General features: G+C 40.5%; 1 long non-coding RNA gene and 1 pseudogene across 2 annotated transcripts in view; one reads left to right on the top strand and one right to left on the bottom strand.

Moving 5' to 3' along the window:
- Positions 1-18,096, top strand: part of LOC124105083 (uncharacterized) — a 73,876-nt gene that overhangs the window by 34,658 nt on the left and 21,122 nt on the right. For both annotated transcript variants that reach the window (XR_009228423.1, XR_009228422.1), the window contains 2 exons: positions 3,902-4,060; positions 6,131-6,284. This is a non-coding gene — a long non-coding RNA (uncharacterized LOC124105083). The remainder of the gene's footprint in view (positions 1-3,901; positions 4,061-6,130; positions 6,285-18,096) is intronic.
- On the bottom strand, positions 9,737-10,478 carry LOC124105079 (F-box/WD repeat-containing protein 7-like; annotated as a pseudogene).

The raw sequence follows: 18,096 nt of genomic DNA, 5'->3' as shown, positions 1-18,096 counted from the left end.
GCAAAAAATCATTGCCAAAACCAAAGCCATGAAGTTTTGCCTGATACTTTATTATGAGAATTTATGGTTTTAGTCCTTATATTCAAGTCTTTGGTTCATTTTGAGTTCATTTTTATATATGGTATAAGGTAAATGGACAGTGCCATTCTTGTGTATATGGATATCCATATTTCTCACCGTTTGTTGAAACTAAAAGACAGTTCTATCCCCATGCAATGGTGCTGACACTCTAGTTAAAAAAAAAAAAATCATTTAAATGTGTATGCAAGAGTTTGGTTCTGCCTTCTATTCCATAAGCCTACATGTGTTGGTCTTTATGTTTTCTTTTTATTTTTTAAATCTATTTTTATGTGTTGCTGAGGATCGAACCCAGTTCCTCACATGTGCTAAGTGAGCACTCTACCACTGAGCCACAACCCCAGTCCCTCGTCTTTTTGTTTAATTGACTTTTTATAATAAGTTTTCATCTTTAATGTCAGTGTTTTAACTTTCAAAGTACCATATTAGCTATTTTTTCTGGGGCTTTTTGGGTCCCATTTTATCTAGTTATGAGAAATTGACAATCCTGGTGGTCCATTTTCAAAATACAGTATTTAACCTTAAATGCAAAATGACCTGGGATATAAGAAAGGCAGCCTGAGTGAAGAGCCGAATGGAAATTAACAAACAGTTAATACCTCAGTGTAAAATTTTACAGCTCCTTGACACACAGGAGGTGAGAAGGAGACCTGGCCTGATCAACTGAGAGAAGCTGTGTTCCTGTCAAAAGGCACTCAACCCAGAGGGCCTGTCCCACCACAAGGGAACACCACAAGAGAGGTGGGGACAAGTAGAGGATATATTTCTTTAAATAACCCAATAGGAAATAGTGAAGTTGGCTCCAACCAATGAGTAGTGGTCCAGTACCTTTTTTCCTTCATAGCTGTTCTCTCAAAGACAATGAGGTCTCCTCTGACCTATAGGCAAGGACCCAGTCCCCTTTTTCAGAAATAAAAGCCAAGCTGACTGCCTGCCAGGGACCCCTGCATTGGTTTAGATGGCTGTGGGCCCTTCTGGGCATGGAAGTAAACTTATTGCCCTGTTGACAGAGCTGATTAGTCTTGACTGTTCATTTTCATGCCCAGGACTCCCAATATTTCCAACACAGTAAAATGTATAACTGCCAAAGGTTTAATTTAATTTTCATTTGTCATCCATTGTGTGATAGCATCTATAACCCAGTATGAGACATATTGCCACAATTGGTACCATGAGTAGGATATTGAAGCAACTATGCAGTTAAAATGAGGCTTAAAGGCTGGGATGTAGTTCAGGTGTAGAGCATTTGCCCAGCATGCTCAAGGCCATTGGTTAATCCCTAGTACTGAAAAACAAACAAATAAACAATGCTGAACTATTTTTCTTCTACTTTGTGTGTAGCTACTTTTCTAATATTATAGCAGACAAAATATTTTCCTTTTGTTTCAGATTCAGGTATATGTATTTGCACCCTAGAAATTGATCATGTCTGGAACTTATTAATTTAGTCCATTTAATTAATTATTTATTTAGATGCTCGGGATTGAACCCATGGACAGTTTGCCAGTGAGCTACATCTCCAGCCCTTTTGTTTGTTTTTTTGTCTTTTTCCTGGCGCTTTAAACCAGAGGCACTTTTCCACTGAAGTACATCTCCAGTCCTTTATATTTTTTATTTTGTTTATTTTTTTGGTGGTGCTGGGGATTGAACTAAGGGCCTTGTTCATGTTCAAACACTCTACCAACTGAGCTACATATTCTGCCCTGTATATATATTTTTTATTTTTATTTTGTGACAGGGTCTTCCTAAATTGCCATGAGAGTTGAGAGTCATGATAAGTTGCCAAAGCCTGCCTTGAACTTGGGATCCTAATGCTTCATTTTCCTGAGTCACTGGAATACAGGCCTGTATCACTGCTTCTAGCTTAATTAGTACATTTTAGCAAATGCTAATATTAATTCAGAACTTATATTGATATGTGGTTATTATATACAATTTCTTTTATAAAACTGTGCTATATAAATGTGAGTGTGTAAGTTTTGGATTTCTAATTGGGTCAAATGGAAATCTCTATTTTTGTGAATGCATGTGTTTTAGTCATCTATTTTGCCACTGTGACTAAAAGACCCAACCAGCACAATTGTAGAGGAGGAAAGGTTTATTTGAGGGCTCAGGGTTTCAGAGGTCTCAATCCATAGACAGCAGGCTCCATTCCTCAGGGCTCAAGGTGAGGCAGAACACCTTGGCCTAAGAATGTAGCAGATGGATGCAGTTCGCATGGTGATCAGAGAGAGGGAGACTCTACTTACTCTCCAGATACAAAATATGTACCTCATAGCCACGCTCCCAATCCCCATTTCCTCCAGCTATGCCCTGCCAATTCAGTTACCACTCAGTTAATCCCTATCATCTGTTTGTGGCAAAAATTCAGTATGAGTCTTCTAGTAGGTTACAGAAAGGGAAAGTAGAGCAGGTATCCTGTGACCTGCCTTTAGGCAGACTTTTCTGTTCTGGAGCTTTTGAAATTGCCTTTAGGGATTGGGGTTTACACTTATTGGTCTAGAAGCATTTCTTTTGGACAGGATGGTTTTGTCTTGTGTATCAGTCCCTTTTCATTGTTTCTTTCTTTTTTTTAAGTCCCCTTGTGTCTCCAACTGTTTTGCTTCTTTTATTAACCCCATAAAGTTCTGGTGTTTCCTAAGTGGATCTCTGCATGGGTGCTGGCCTCCCTCTGGTACTATGTCCCAGTTAATTTTTTTTAAAGGATTTATTCAAGTATGAAGAACAGAAATGTAACTCCTACAGCCACAACAAGGGACCCCAATAGTGGTTGCCCTCTTGTTGATTATTATTATTTTTTTTTTTTAAAGAGAGAGAGAGAGAGAAGAGAGAGAGACTTTTTAATATTTATTTTTTAGTTTTTGGCCGACACAACATCTTTGTTTGTATGTGGTGCTAAGGATCGAACCCAGGCCGCACGCACGCCAGGCGAGTGCGTTGCCGCTTGAGCCACATCCCCAGCCCCTTGTTGATTTTTTTTTAAAGATATTTATTTTTTAGTTGTACTTGGACACAATACCTTTATTAATTTTTATGTGGTGCTGAGGATCAAACCCAGGGTCTCGCACCTTCAAGGCAAGCACTCTACTGTTGAGCCACAGCCCCTCTTGTTGATTTTTGAGGAGCCCGGATCCTCTTCCAGTACAGTGATGAGATCATTATTCTCGAGGCTCCAGATTGATAGCCTAAGGCCCTCTGTATGCTGTTAAGCAAACGCAGTCAGTAAAGATCCATGCACTTTATCCGGGCATTTTACCTTCCTGAATCAATTGCATGATGTCTTTTGGGGTTTTAGGAGATTGAGGACATAGTCCCCTCTCACCTTTTCGTTTTTCAGTAAGCATACTTGTGCTAATCACAAACGGTATGATCTCTTGTACGTCACTAGGTCAGGGGATAAATTACAACAGCAGCAAGACAAATGATAAAAGTTTACATTCATAACTCTTTTCACTGAGTGCATAGCCTACTTCCTGAGTTTAAAACATCACACTGACTGTGTGTCAATCACCACATATAAGAGCTTCCAAAGAGGGTTCTCCTACTCAACAGGGCAGGGTGGGATGAATGGGAATCAAGAAATGCTACAGTTTGTCCTGACAGTTCTCCATGTTACCCTGTCAACTGGTCAAATGCACTCATCTAGCTGGCCCCAAAATGTTGGGAAATAAATCCAAACCCACTTTATTCTGAAAAGCCTTTTTAAGGTTAACCTAGTCAATTTGAAAAGGGTGCCCCTAAGAGTATAATGTTCACATCAAAGCAAGTAACTCAGCTCAGACCATAAGTTGGAGGAGACTCATTATTCACGTTCTGCATTCAGGGTAGGAATCCACAGCAACAAACAGCATTTGCAGCCACAGTGCAGTCATGCAGCAGCAGCAGCAGCAGCAGCAGCAGCAGCCTGGCAGCATACCACAGCCTCCTGGGGCACGCCTGCACTATCAGTGAGCCATGAGGAGTCTAACAGCCTATCATCCTGGTCAGTGGCCAAACCACCCTATTTCCTACAATTGTTCTAAAATATAGGTTTTGTTACCTTTTGGTAATGGGGATTCCAAGCAATCAGGAGATAGATTGCCACTGTGAAGACATTGTTTATACTCACAGGTCTAAGGAAGAGAGGGTGAGCCACCCCATGGCGGAACTTTGGCAAAGCACCAATATCATTCACAATAAGGCAAGTGGGGAGAGGGGTCATGTAGGCAGGAGCTTTTATTGTGGTCTGCATGGGAAGGAACAGGCAAGGCTGAGTAAGAAGGTGTAGGATTCCTTAGAGTTTGTAATATCAACACGCTCTAGGGCATAAGGCGGGGGGTGGGGGTGGGGAGGTGCAGGGCTAGTGAATAGTGGCCCAGAGTGTGAGAGGCCACTGAAGTGGCTGGGACTGTGGGCTCTGGAGTGCTTGCTGTACAATATGATAGCCATTGTCATAGTACAATCATTGATGTCTGTTTAATCTGGCACACCCTGAGAGGGGTAAATCCTCCAAGGTCAGCACAGCTAGAGCCGTGCATGAGAATATAGAAATAATAAAAGGATATGGCTCACACTACTGGCCCTGAGATGCTTTGACCATATAAAATATATGACATCATTAATAGTAGCAAGTTAAAGGAATGATTGTGGTGGGGATGAATGTGTGGCAGGAGGTCACGGAGGAAAGCTAGTTCTTAGAGTATGGGAAGATACAAAGTAGTGAATGGTCCATTTCCTAGGGGTCAAGGAGCTGACTGATAGGTGATAGTCCCCAGGTGACTTCTGGGGAAAAACCATCCTCCTGCATTTTTGAAGTTATATTAATAGTAGTACATTCTCCCACATTTCTTTTTAGGCATGGAAGTGTACTTGTGTGTATGTTGGCAGAATAACGGTTATACCTAGGTCATGGGCTAAGCAAAGATAACACCGTAGAATCTCTAATATCAAAGTAGGAAAATAAAATAATGTCATGTATCCAATTTTGTCTTAAGAGAGGTAGTCCAAGGACCTTGTTGGGAGCCAGTGTTCACATCCAGGATAAAGTTATATCTGCTGCATTGTGCAAAGTCATCTTCAATAGTGAGCTCTTGGGCGGGTAATGTCATTATGGCTATTGGACTATCCAAGTGGATACCAACTCAAGCTAAGAGGGATCATATTTTGTTTATGTGTCTGGTTTTATGATGTTATAATGAGTTTAATCTGCTTGTATAACTTGAAGGCAATGTGGTTCCTGGTATCTTGGCTTTCCAAGTATCTTTTAATTCAAGGAGCTTTTTGGTACATCATGCACAATTGTGACTTAAGCATGCATAGCAGAGCTCCACTGAGACAATTAAATTCCCAAGAATATATGACCAAACATACACATTAACAATACTCTTAGGTTTTGCCCAGATGGTGATGAAAGGAGTTTATTTGCAAACAGCTTTGGAATCACTTGGTCTGATTTGGGTATATTTTTTTTAGTAGCATGTTAGGTCATTTGCAAATCACAATATTAAGACTCAAGTTTGTAGATCCAGCATTAAGCCAAAATTTGGCAAACTGCTGTGGGCCTTTGTTCAGTTTTCAGTTTGGTTGGTAACATAAGTTGTTGAGGTGTAGAGCTGAAGGGCCTTTCTTAGCTAAACTAGATTGGCATAAAGAGCCTCAGCATTTGCCATATCTGGTTGAAAAGATGAGTTGCTTTGAGGCATGTGGGCTTCTAACTTGCAAAGCAACAAAAGTATTGAAACCATCCAATAATAATGAGGGCAACAATCAACAGAATTGTTGAGGTTTACCTAAGAATTTCTTTTCGGGGAATATCGCAAGGCTGCCAGCACCTTGCTGGGGGTAATTTCTCCTGCCCAGGAGGGGGATAAGCCAACTGAAAAAATACAGTCTGAAATAAGTAAGACAAAGTCAGAATTATAGTTTTAGGAAGCATGGAGCGCCTGATAAGTCCAGCCCACACAGGAGCTGGAGCTGAACAATTAAAAAATGGCTCTGATGGTTTATTTAAGGGGGTCATCAAAGGCAGGGATAAGGTATCAGGGGTGGAGTCTTGCTTCATGATGTCTTACAGTCAACAGGTTGATTGGCATCTTGGCAGATCACACCCATCTCTGAGAAGCTGTGTGGCTACAGCAGGTCACCCCATCTCTGGAGCTCTGTGGGACCTGGCAGAGCTGAATAGGACTCACATCTATCTGGGCAATCTTACCAGCGGGATTGCCACTGTAAGTTCCCAAGTCCCACATTTTCCTATTCAATGAATTTCCATGCCAATTTGGTCCACACATAGTCCATGGATAGCTCTCAACAAGGGAGTATAGAAATTAAGGTCTAAGTGCATCCCATTTCAGATGAACAGCTGCCTGACCCATGAGATAATGTGTGGCTAATGGGTCCTAGGAGATTTTGCAAACTCAGTATGACCTCCAGCCTTCATGGGATCAGGGTAAGATAGAATATACAAAAAAAAAAAAAAATGTAAACCTTATTAAGTGTCTCATATATAATGAATCCATATATAGAGAGCAGGAGTTGTGGAAAAGGAAGAGAGGCATGACATATCCCCCTTTAAATACAAGGAACGAGTCATGGGAAAGTTTTTAACATTGGTGGAGATTTGATACACCCAAGAAAACTAAATTAAGAGAGCTTCATTCCTGCAGGAAGATGGAGACCCACTGAAGTTGCCATTTGTCTGACTTGAATCTGACAAGAAGTTATTTGAGACCATTAATTCTCTCAATTTAGCCAGCTTTCTAGGACCTAACAGGGGGCATGAAGACTCTATTGGATGTCTTTTTAAATTGTGTATTCTGAGAAGTGGAAACTCGTCTCTTAGTAATGTCTGTAAATCCTGAGGGGGTAGGGAATGTCCTTTTACCTCCTTGTTTTGTGACCTTAGAACACGTGGATGGTCAGGTGAATTTGCTTTAGTTTTGGGTATCTGTGAGGCTATTAACTATTTTAACCGAGGGATCATGGGATTCAGTTTCATCAAACCAATTTATAAGTGCCAAAGACTTATTTTAACATTATTATTCATTGTGTAAAACTATTTATGTCCAATATAGAAAATTGTACAACAGTGAGCATTATGACAATGGGAAATTTAGGAAAGGCAGGTGTTAAGGCAGGCATATCCATTTTTCTCTACATTATAGAACATTAGAGATAGCAGATTGTTTATATTTCATGGAATATCCATATAAAACTTTTGAGCCCCAGGATGATTAATCTCATAAACTCCTGTCAGTTGGTGCAGTAATCTGTGTTGTGGAGGCACAAAAGCCAATCAGCACTTTTCTTACATAAATATTTAGTATAGAAATTAGTATAGTTTGATGTTTTTATTGTTTTTGTACTAGGGATTTCATCCAAGGGCAGTTTATCACTGACTACATCCCCAGGCCTTTTTTTTTTTTGAGACAGGGTCTCCATAAGTTGCTTAGGGTCTTGCTTAGTTGCTAAGGAATCCTCCTTCCTCAGCCTCAAGTCACTGGGATTACAGAAGTGTGCCACTATATCTGGCTTAGTAAATAAATTTGGAATTTCTAATTAGATAAAAATATGGAAATTTGTTTTACTTAATTTTTTTCATTCTTACATGAACTCAATTTATCATGCATTTATATTGAAAATTATATGTGTTCATTATAACTTTTTCCTTTTCATTTTGTCTTTTATGTAGTCTTGTCTTTGTAGGTTAATAAGTAATCTCCAGACTAACATTATGCTTACTAGACCTGGACTTGGTGTGTGCCAAGTTCAAAGTTCTTCTTTTTTATTTCTTTTCATTGATCTGTAGCTTCTTTAAGCAACATCCTTTTCCCTTTTTGAAAATGTAGTTTAGGTTTCCACCCACCTAAAGCACTGATTATTAGTTTCTCTTTTGGGTTTAGAAGAGGAATCAGGGGAGGCAGATGGGACCCAGTGTCTTTAGGAATCTTCCTTTCCCTGGGATCCCCCACCACACACACATAGCAGGATATTTAGTCCCTATGCCCCCCTAACACACTTTTTAAAGTCACATCATTCAAATGGTTGTATTTCTAGGTGGCAAAACAAATATTTTTATCTGTTCTATTTGGTGTTTCCCTGATATTCCTAGGATTTCAGTAGTTCCAGCTGTGGGTGGTGGTCTCCCATTGGTCCCATTTATTAGAAGCTTCTCATGTAACCACAAATGTGTTTGGATCAGTCTACAGTAGTGCAAGGATGGCTGGATTGTTTGGCAAGGCCACACAAGCCCACCTAAGCACAGACCATAGGTTCGGGGCACTGGACAGGCATTTGATATTTCTTTAGTTTGTTAACATCCTCAGGGATCTTGGGAGGAGTGACAATAACATATTCCCACTTTTTAATTTGAGTCACTAAGAGTTTGGGGATTTAGCTCAGTGGCAGAGTGCTCAGCAAGCATGCACAAGGTCCTCTAAGTTAGAAGGCACTGGAGCCTAGTAGAGGCCTTTACATTAGGGTCTCAACCTCCCATGTTCCTGGGATTGAAGGAGTGCATCCCAGCTAATGTTTTTTTAACCTGAGATTGAACCCAGGGGCACTTAGCCACCGAGCCACATCCCCTGCCCTTTTGTGTTTTTATTTTGAGAGAGGGTCTCCCTAAATTGCTGAACCTGGCCTTGAACTTGCCATCCTCCTGCATCAGCCTCCCCAGTCACTGACATTATGTCCTGTCACTCTAGAGAGATAGATGGCCATATGTCCTCAGTAACAGGGAGCCCTTCTTGTCAACTTGAAAATTCTGTTGTCCAGTTTATTTCTGCTAAGATAGCCACTTTCTGGGAGAGCCCTGGACAGGAAGAGAATTCGATTGTGGTATTTCAATCAGGCAAGACTGTGAGGAGGTAAAACATACACAGACACACACACACACACACACACACACAAATAGTTTTTATTACTTTGAAATCCTAAAATGAAATTACAGCACCCTTTGCAGGGCCATCAGGATGGGTGCAGTCTTCTAGGACATGCACACTCAACCATCCTGTGGGAAGCAATAGACACAGAGAAAGACCCAAAGGTCTTTTTATTGAAGTCCAGGGTATAAGTTAGGGAGGTTTCATGTGTGGAGCTGTAATTGGTAGATTTAGGGTAAGCAGGCATGAGCTTTCTGGAGTTCACTGTGACTGACAAGTGGTCACTTTGGCACTTCTGCACAATCCTTTTGGGATGTGGGCATGTGCCTCAATCCGATTGTTTTGAGTTGTTTGATAGGGAGTTGGTAATTAGGAGGTGGTTGTATAAAGCAGATATCTGGAATGCACTCATTGAGTAATTGGGGATGGTAGAATTAGAAGTGTTGTATGTCTAAGTCCTGGTTTTCTTTTGGGGGGGGGTGGGCTGGGGTGCTGGTGTTTGAATCCAAGGGGTTTAACCACTGACATATATCACCACCCATTTTTATTGTTTGTTTTGAGACATGGTCTCACTAAATCACCAGGGCTGGCCTCTAAATTTCAATCCTCTTGCCTCAGCCTCTGGAGTCACTGGGATTACAAATGTGCACCAATACCTCTGTTATGACATAGGTGTTGTATGTCTTTCTCTCTCTCTTTTTAAAAATATTTAGGCATACTGTTTGTAGGTCTCCTGTTTTTTTTGAAAAAAGATTATAGGTGCATTATAATTCTTTTTTTATGGACAAATAATCCCTTATTTTTGGCAGTAGTTAAATGAAGCATCTCAACTACTGTGTGTACATATGTCACCTGAAACCTTTCAGCCATACAGGATGCCTGTAGGAGGTTGGAGAGATGTAATTAATTGTTTCCTTTGGCCATTGATCACTCTCAGGTTCCCCAAAATTGTTGGTGTTGTTGAACATCAAATAAGCCCTGTGGTACTTGTATACTCTGAAACTTTGCATGGTTTCTTTCCCAAAGAAAAGGAGCAATCTTCAGAACCATCTTCCTAGTTTCTTTTCATTTTTGTTGTCTTTGTATAGAATGGGAAGGAGAGTTGGCCCTGGAATTTGTGACACTATTAGTATGTACGTGTTCATATTCTCTGCTACATTCAGTAGGTGGAAATCATCACTCTCCTGGTCCATTTCCTTGTCCTCTTCACATCCTCCTCATCTTGTTTGCCACCATGTTCTGCATTTTTCACATGTTCTGGGTTTCCTATGAATTCCTCATCTAATGAAATAAATTCATTATTATTTTCTTCCACTTGTTCTTGCTGGGAATCATTTTTGTTTCCAGGTCTAGGTTCAGTTCCAACAATTTCACCATTCCTTGCAGTGTGCTCCACCTCTTGTCTCCGTTGCTGCTGCTGGTGGTATTCTTTTTCTACCACAGGATTCATCTGTTCCTCATCCACCCGGCTTGTCGAAGGTTTCTCTGAGAATCTGCAGTTGGTTATTTTTTGCTGCCCACACAGGGAAATTCCTGATTCATTTCTAAAAGTCAGCTTGCTATTTCTTGGATCTTGGCTGGACAGTAAGAAGATATAAGTTTTCACATTCAAGTATTTAGATAGCCTTTTGTTTTAGTTAGCTTTTTTTACTGCTACTGGAACACCCAACCAGAACAACTATAGATGAGGAACGGTTTATTTAAGGGCTCACAGTTTCAGAGGTCTCAATCCATAGACAGCAGGCTCCATTCCTCGGGGCTCAAGGTAAGGCAGGATATCATGGTGGAAGATCATGGCAGAGGGAAACAGCTCGCATGATGATCAAGAAGAAGAGAGAAAAAACTCCACTCTCCATATACAAAATATATACCCCATAGCTACACCCCACCTGCCTCCAGCCACCACCTAGTTAATCCCATCAGGGATTACTTCACTGATTAGGTTAAGGCTATACCTTAATCATTTCTCCTCCAAGCCTTCTTGCATTGTCGCACAAGTGAGCTTTTGGAGGACACTTCACTTCTAAACTATGGTTATGACACCTTTTAAAAACCTTGCTGATAGTGGAGACTCTGCTTTAGAAAGGTCTAGAGAAATTGGGTTGGTTTCCTACCTCCTTCCGACTGAGGCAGCACGGGGGAAGTAAGGCTCTTGCAGGAAGGAGCAGTGCTAGTATTGCTCCACTAGGCAGCCACCCTCCGTGTTGGGTCTCTTTAGTGCTACTGGGGAAGAAGAGGCAGAAATCCTTTTTACTTCCTCTTTTCTTCTTCCTGGGTGTCTTCAGGTTATGGCTTGTGCCCTTCCGGGGCCACTTGTCCCAGAATAGTCACAATTTTGTTTTTATAGCTTCCTCTGGGCAGATCTACATCTGCCTCCCCTGCCCCATTCTACCCACCCACCCCTGACTGCATCCAGGGGTATGGCTGGAGAGAGGGCTCTAAGAATTCCCCCAGTCCTGCAGAAGAGCCAGCTGACCGGTGTCCGGCCAAGGGAGACAACTGATGGAGTTAGAAGGAGGGGGAAAGTTAGGAAAGGATGGCCACACACTCTTCAGGCCACCGTAGTCTCCCTTTCAGATTGGAGTCCCTGTACCCAAGGACTTGGGTGGCTGCTGAAGCTTGGGTCCTTGGCTAATACAGGCCAGTGTGAGATTTTACAGCCCCCTGAGGATGGCCAAGGCAAGGGAGAGGCAGGGGACCCGGCCAGTTCTGCTTTGCAAGGCCCCCACTCAAGGTTCCTCAAGTGTCCCTGTGTCTGGGACCCACATCCTTACACCTTGGGGATCCTTTTGTTGTGGGAAGCAGATAAGAAGTGGCAAAGAACACTAGAAGAGTTGGAGACAACAAGTTTTATTTTACCCTGGCATGCTCAGAGATCAGCACTCCAGATTTTGAGCACCCCTTACCAGTTTTCCACAAAATTTATAGGCTAGCTAGTGTCATAAAGGACTTAAATTCAGCATACTACAGTAAGGCAACCATGTCAATGGTTATAGCAGCTCAATTCACAATAGTTAAACTATGGAACCAACTTAGGTATCCTTCAATAGATGAATGGATAAAGAAAATGTGGTATATACTGGAATGGAATATTACTCAGGTTAGCCAAATGTGTAAGAGCAACATATTTACTGTTTTTGATTGAAAAGCACTAGTGATTTTAATAATATTGAATATTGGTTAAGAAGGCCTTGATGAATGGAACCATTAAGGTTGTAGTGAAGCATCATGAGGCACCTTTTTATTTCTTTGACTTGTTTATTTACTTGCTTCAGATTTAAGAGCACACTGAATTGGCCTGTGAAATGCAAAAGCAGCTGATTAAATAAACTGCATTTTAAGTGTGTTCTAGGTAATAAGTTTTTATCCTCAAAAGCCCTGAATTAACTTACACAGAGCCATTGAATTATTTTAACTGTTTATTTGTAATTGTCAACACTTATTTCAATTTTAATGTGTTAATCCTTGCATCAAAGTATTTAGGTCCTATATAAAATGTTTCTAGATGAGACGAGGCTGTGGCTCAGTGGTAGAGCTCTTGCTTAGCATGCATGAGGCACTGGGTTTGATCCCCTGCACCACATTAAAAAATAAATAAAATAAAGATATTGTATCCATCTACAACTAAAACAAATATATATTAAAAAATTCTTTTAGTTGTTGATGAACCTTTGTTTTTTATTTATTTCTATGTGGTGCTCAAAACCTAACCCAGTGCCTCACGCATGCTAGGTAAGCGCGCTACCACTGAGCCACAACCCCGACCCCAAAAATAATATTTAAAAAAAATGTTTCTAGAGTAATGAGTACTCTGACTATGGGAAATTTAGACAAAACAAGTGTTAAAGGTACGTGTAAGCCATCTTTCTTTGTATTATATTTAGTTACCACTTTAAGATTAGAGGCTACATAATGTTTGCAGTTTATGAGATATCCAGATGTAACCATTTTCACCCCACTATAACTAATTCCATGAACTTTTGTCAATTTTTATGGTTTAGAAATACTTACTGTTCACTTGAATCTGTGTTTTAGAGGAACAAAGCCAGTCATCATCTTGCTTACCTTTTCCTTACACAAATCTTTTGTGTATAAATTAGTATAAATTTTGAATTTTCATAAGTGATATCAAACTACATAAATTTTACTTTAATTATGTATTCATGGTACATGAACCCAATTTATAATACACAATTTTCCCCTCCCACTGGGGATTGAGCCCAAGGGTGTTTTACCACTGAGCCACATCACCAGTCCTTTCTATTTGGGGGAGGGCAGTAACCAGGGATTGAACTCAGGGGCACTCCACCGACCCCTGAACCACATCCCCAGCCCTATTTTGTATTTTATTTGGAGACAAAGTTGCACTGAGTTGCTTAGAGCCTCACTGAATTGCTGTGGGTGGCTTTGAACTCACAATCCTCTTGCCTCAGCCTCCTGAGCCACTGGAATTACAAGCGTGGGCCACCACACCTGGCTCCTTTGCTGATTTTCATTGTTGTTTTTCATTTCCTCCTCGTGGAATATTTTGCTGAGGATGTTCTGTTTGTAATCTTTTGATTTTTCTTTATCATGGAAGGTTTTAGTTTTGTCATCATATCTGAAGCTTAATTTTGGTGTATATAAGATTCTTGGTTGACATCCATTTTCTTTCAGAGCTTGGTATATGTTGATCCAGAACCTCCTAGCTTTGAGGGTCCGGTTGAGACATCTGCTGAGATTCAAATTGTTTTCCCCCTATGTGTAATCTGATACTTTTCTCTGTGGCCTTTAAAATTTTATTCTGTATGCTAGGCATTTTTGGTATAACACGCCTTGGTGTGGATCTGTTGTAATTTTGTATATTTGGTGTCCCGTGAGCCTCTTGTATTTGATTTTTCCATTTTATTCTTCAGGTTTGGGAAATTTTCTTATATTATTTCATGGAAATGATTGTGCATTCCTTTGGTTTGTATCTCTGTGCCTTTCTCTATACTGATAAATCTTAAATTTGGTCTTTTAATGTTATCCCATAATTCTTGGAAGTTCTGTTCATGTTTCTTACCAGCCTCACTGTGTGATCAACTTTATTTTCAGGATTATATACTGTCTTCATTGTCTGAGGGTTTTTTTTGGGGGGGAAGTGTGTGCTGGGGATCAAACCCAAGACCTTGTGCATGCTAGGCAGGCACTCTATCAACTGAGCTATATCCCCAGCCCTTCTTTGCCCGAGGTTCTGACTTCCAAGTAATCTAGTAAGTTTTTAATCTGCTTTATTGTTTCCTTTATTTCAAGGATTTCCAATCTCTCTTTTTGAAGGAATCTTTTGAGAAAGAGAATTTTTTTAATATGTATTTTTTCATAATCCGCTTGAATCAAATGTATGAAATACGATGTCAAGAACTTTGTAATGTTTTGAACAACTAATAATAATAAAAAATAAATAAATAAATATAAATAAATAATAATATGTATTTTTTAGTTTTCGGTGGACACAACATCTTTATTTTATTTTTATGTGGTGCTGGGGATCGAACCCAGAGCCCCGCGTATGCCAGGGAGCGTATTACCACTTGAGCCACATCCCCAGCCCAGCATTTGCTCTCTTATCTCGATTGGAGTGATCTTTTGCCACCTACATTTGCTCTCTTATATCATCCTTTACTATGCAGATCATTTTAATTATGTACATTCTAAACTCCTTCTCTGACATTTCTTCTACTGTGCTGTCAATGCATTCTATTATTGTAGCATCTTGGTTTGTTTGCGGTGCTTTCTTCCCTTATTTTTTCACATTATTCGTGTGTCTTCCCCTCTAGCAGTGCGGATCTGAGGTATTATAGTTTCTACCATATAGGCTTGTAGTGTCCCTGCAGGTTTCAAAATCTCGCCTTTAAGGGGGAGATCAATATTAATAGCACCCAATGCAAACCATATGCGGCCTTTAACCAAATAGCTCCTATTAAGATGTTTACAGTTTTGTAGCAATAAACAGGAACGATGTATTGGATTATTATCTACAATATAAACAGCAGGTTTGTGAAAGGGTTACAGTTTCTAATGGTGGACAAAGACAGAACCGGGGTTGCAGTATGAGATGTTTATAAGGTAGGAGGTGAGAATATAGAGGTATTAGATGATAGGAAACATGAAAGAAGAATCAAAAGAAAGTTGGCTGTTAGCAGGAGAAAAGAGAGAAAGAGGCTCCTGGGAAACAGATAAGGGAGATGAAAATATATAGAGAGAGTAAATAAATAAATAAATATTTTTTTTCCCTTTTTTTGGGGGGTGCGGGGGATCAAACCCAGGGCCTTGTGCAAAATAGATAGATTTTAAAAAGTAAAAGTAAAATAAGAAAATATGAATTGAAAAGAAAAATAATTAAAGAGAAAAATAAAATAACGTAAACATAAAAGAATGCACAACAAAATTGTAATCTACAATTCAGACATCCCATTTCTCAGTAGCCTGATGCATGAAAAGTACTGAGTTTCACAGATGTGAGAGTGGGAAAAGAAAGAAAGAAAAAAAATCTGGAAGGAAAATTGAACGATTGTTTTTCTTGGAGTTCAATATCTTCTCTGCTTCCTTTTTTATGTGATAGGTGGGGTTGTCTTTTGTTTGTTGGTATCTCCAGCCTCAGTTGGTGATGGTTACTAGGGTTGGTGGGTTAGTCTTGGAGGTGGAACTCCTGGAGGTGGGGTATAGCAATTGCCAGTCCTTGTTGGAGGACTGCACCCCAGGAATCTCTTTTGGGATCAACGCCTGTGATGTGGGAACCTGGTCTTAGCTCCTTATATCGTCTGTGGACCCCACAATTCCTGGCCTCTAATTTAGTCTCTAAACTTTATCTCTCCTGCCCTGCTCTTTCAGTTTCCCATAGACAGCCAGCCCCATTATTCAGGGCTCCAAGTTAGACAGGAACAACATGGTAGAAGAGTGTGGCAGAAGTGGCTTACATGGTGATGAGGAAGTGTTGTAGGGAGAAACGAGGCAAGGCATCGAAGATAGCAGGAAACAGTTTTATTTGGCTGAAGCCAGGTTTAGAGGGTACAGCTTTTGCTGTAATCAATCAATCCCCTGAACCCCAAGTTCAGGGGGTTTTAGAATTTTATACCCAGCATGTAAGGGGAGGGGCTCAGAAGTTCACAGTCTGCAGAAGTTCACATAAAAGCAGCTTTTTCTTTCACTGTTCTGGGCAAGTTAACTCTTCAAGGACAACATTTGAGAAGGGGAGAGCTTCTTCTCCCCTTTCTTTCCTCCCCCTGCCAGCTGTTACCATGGAGCCCGTTTGTAACTTATCTTAAAAATATAGACATCTCTGTGAAGCCCAGCTCAAGGCCAGAGACCTTGTTGGCACATTTCTACAAAGTATTGTACTGGATATGTTTGTGAAAAAACTAGTAAAGGGTGTTCAGCACCTGGAGTGCTGGTATCTTCTCGCCCAGTGGCCAAGTAAAACAGGGCGACACAAAAATAGGAAGTTTATCTATATTGAAGTCTTTTGCAGAGACTCTTTTGCTGGCAGTCCTAAAATCAGTCTGGGTGAAGATTTCTGGAGAGGCCCAGTTAAGACTTTTCAGTGGAGAAAGGGGTTGCCACTTCAGAAGCAGACCGAGAGTCTCCACTCTTGAGGTACAGAGTATATACCCCATAGCTACACCCCAATTCCCACTTCATCACACCCTACCACTTCAGTTACCAGTCAGTTAATCCCTATCAATGGATTAAATCACCATAGGCCATGGTAGCATAGGCCTATAAGACTCTAATAACCCAATGATTTCTCTTCTAAATCTTCTTACATTGTCTCACATGTGAGCTTTTTTTTCCTTTTCTTTTTTAAAATATTTATTTTTTAGTTTTAGGTGGACACAGTATCTTTATTTTATTTTTATGTGGTATTGAGGATTGAACCCAGCACCCCACACATGCCAGGTGAGAACGCTACCACTTGATCCACATCCCCAGCCCAACATGTGAGCTTTTGTGGAATACCGCACATCCAAACCAGAACATAGAATAAAATACCAAAACTTAAAATGCACACCTACACAAAATAACCATTGGACTTTTTTTTTTTTTTTTTGCCAGGGGTATCAGGGATTAACCTCAGGGGCAGCAGACCACTGAGCCACATGCCCAGCCCTATTTTGTATTTTATTAGAGACAGGGTCTCATTGAGTTGCTTTGCACCTCACTTTTTTTTTGCTGAGGCTGGCTTTGAACTCCCTCTGCCTCAGCCTCCTGAGCCATTGGGAGTACAGTTGTTTGTCTCTGCTCCTGGCTAACCATTGAAGTTTCAAAATTACTTAAAAGTTAAAATGAGCTTCCTTTAATCCCCTCCTTCTCCCCCAACACAAGGGATTGAACTCAAAGGTACTTAATCACATCTCCAATCCTGCCCTCTTCCTTCCTTCCTTCCTCCCTCCCTCCCTTCCTTCCTTCCTCCCTCCCTCCCTCCCTCCCTCTTGCACTCTTCTTTCCTTAGACTTAGGAATCACTGGGATTATAGGCCTATGCTACCATGCCCAGCTTTATTGCATTTTTTGAGATATATGTCACATAATGTCACCATTTCAAATTGTACACTTCCCTGGTTCCCAGCACACCCACTGTGCCATGCAACTATCACCACTATCCAGTTGCAGAATATTTCCATCACCCAAGATAACACCATGTACCTACTAGAAATTACTCCCAATTATTCCCTAATGCATTGCCTGGCAACCCCTAATCTACCTTCTCTCTATATATTTGCCCATTCTAGACATTTTGTATAAACAGAATCAGTGTGTGGCCTTTTATGTCTGATTTTTGTCATTTAGCACAATGTTACCAGGATTCATTTATGGGGTAGCATGTAACAGTACTTTATTTTTTTAAACAGTTTGTTAACTTGATTACTTTGGTGTGGGGGTACTGGGGATTTAACCCAGGGGAGCTTTATCATTGAACTACAACCCAAACCCTTTTGAGATAGGGTCTCAATAAGTTGTTTACAGCCTTCCTAAGTTGTTGAGACTGGCCTCAAACTTGTGATCCTCCTATCTCAACTTCCAAAATCATTGAGATTATAGGAGTACACCAGTAATGTTAAGTATGTGATTTGTAGGCCTCCATTTATATATATATGAAAGAAAAGTGAGGAAACAGACTGGCAAGCCAGAAATGAAAGACA

Source organism: Marmota monax, unplaced genomic scaffold, assembly GCF_021218885.2.
Source record: "Marmota monax isolate L192 unplaced genomic scaffold, Marmota_monax_Labrador192_F-V1.1 WCK01_AAM20220418_F8-fsc00192, whole genome shotgun sequence".
Lineage (NCBI taxonomy): Eukaryota > Metazoa > Chordata > Mammalia > Rodentia > Sciuridae > Marmota > Marmota monax.
The sequence above is the reverse complement of the archived record's forward strand: the minus strand, read 5'-3'. Positions and strand labels throughout refer to the sequence as shown.